Here is a 2293-nt window from a genome sequence, read left to right as displayed (position 1 = left end):
TATCCATAGTTGCACCTCTTGATTTTGAGATATTACAGATGGATGTCAAAGCTGTATTTTTAAATGAGGATCTTGAACAATGCATTTATATGGCTCAACCAGAAAGTTTCATTAAGAAAGGCCATGAGCATAAGGTTTGTGAATTACATTGATCCATTTATGGACTGAAGCAAGCATTTAGGTCTTGGAACATAAGATTTGGAACTACTATTTAATCATATTATTTCCAACAGAATTCATATTAACCTTGTGTCTATAAAGGGATATAGGATAAAAGTGTTGTTTTCCTGGTTCTTTATGTTGATGACAATTTACTCATTTGGAATGATGTAGGAATGTTGTCCATAGTTAAGGGTTGGTTGAACCAATATTTCGATTTGAAGAACTTGGCATAAGCTAGTTGTGCTTTAAGGATCAAACTAATAAGGGTTCACAAGATTAAGCAGAGAACATTATCTCAAGTGGCCTACATGGACAAGATTTTGGCCAAATTTGCTATGCAAGATTTCAAGAAAGGTTTTATGCCCTCTAGACATGAAATAAAACTTTTTAAGGAAATGTCACCAAAAACTCCAAAAGAGGTTAAAAACATGAGATGGATTTGATATGCATCTACTAATGGAAGTTTCATGTATGTTGCGTTGTGCACTAGGCTAGATATTTGCTATATAGTTGGATTGGTTAAGATGTTTCAATCTAACTGAGGCATGAAGCACTAGACTTTGATCAACTACATCTTCAAATATCTTTTTTATCACAAAGAATTACATGCTTGTGTTTTCTGGAAGTGACCTTATAGTAACAAGATACATTGATTCAAATTTTTAGTCTGATTTTAACTCAAGGAAATAAACATCATGATTTGTTTTGACCTTGAGAGGAAGAGCCATAGTTTGAAGGAGTGTTAAGCAATCTTGTATTGCAGACTCTACTATAAAGGCAAAGTATGTTAGTGCTTGTGTGATTGGGAAGGAAGTCGTATGGCTCCACAAGTTCCTTATGGACCTTGAAGTGATTCCTGATACAGATAAGCCCATTACACTTTATTATGGTGACAATGGAGTAGTAAGAAATTCTAGAGAACTGTAAAATCACATGTAATGACCTCTCCCTGACCGTTACTAGCATTTGAGACTTGCGAGTGAACTTGTCAAATCCCGAACAAGACTTAGTTGAGATTCCAGACAATTAAATCAAATATTCTTTTACGTATATAAATCGACTAGTAATAGTGATGCTATCGTTTACTTAAACTAAGTAAACTTTTGTAATTAATACATTGCTACTATAGGACAATATCCAATTCCAATAAACTTTCAACAAATTCACATCACACTTAATATTCATTGCACAACCTTTAAGTTCTAGAAATACATTTCCGATAAACTAATAAGTTTTAAAAATCCAACTATTTTACACAACTCGAACCCTATGCAACAGAACAACTTGGAGTGGAAGTCTAAGAGATGCCATTACGTACGTTGCAGTAAATCAAAATGCTAGGGTGCTACACTTGAGCTAATTATTTATTTACAAAAGGAAGATAAAGGGGCGAGTCTCATAGGCTCAGTGATCATCGACTTCGTGAGTAAGGCGTAGATGGGAAACAAGCCAAGGATAGGAAATTTGAACCTTAAAAACATGCGAATATATATAAACAATTTAAAATCAATGAAACGTTTGTGCCTTATAAGTAAACTCAAAAGTTGGGTTGCAAAATAATCACTTCAAGTAATATAATAAAACCAGTGCGAGTAAAAGATTTCTGCCATCAAAATCTTTTGTTGTTCTTTACTTAAAAAATCATGCTAACATATGCACCCGCACTCCCATAAAATAAAGCAATATCAATGCTTCTACACCAGTCTATAAATGATCTCATCCTTAAGATATTAAACACAAATCCATCATATAAATAAGGGGGTTGTGGAAAAACTCGTATTTCTAACCATGTGAAAGAATACGCATTTCAAAACCCAAAGAGATATCACTCTCGAGTAGGTGATAGAAATAAAGAACTCGTCGACTTGCTTCCACGTAATAACATTTTGAAGCCAAGCTCCACCGGATTCTCACATCCATGGTAGTCTCAGTGATGTTGGCTGACATTGGAGAAATCAAGTGGTCGTAACCACGTACAATAACTTGTTGCCGCGTATATACATCATAGACCATGGCCCCAACCATGTCAACAGCCCATCGACAACTTAAAGATTCTTTAGCTAAAGCTCACTTGTGCACAAGAGTCACACTATCCTGATGTGACATTCGACCTACTCTCAAATCTCCCAGT

This window comes from Theobroma umbraticum, unplaced genomic scaffold, assembly GCF_002168275.2.
Source record: "Theobroma umbraticum cultivar Fairchild unplaced genomic scaffold, ASM216827v3 scaffold_2.0, whole genome shotgun sequence".
Classification (NCBI taxonomy): Eukaryota; Viridiplantae; Streptophyta; class Magnoliopsida; order Malvales; family Malvaceae; genus Theobroma; species Theobroma umbraticum.
The sequence above is the reverse complement of the archived record's forward strand: the minus strand, read 5'-3'. Positions refer to the sequence as shown.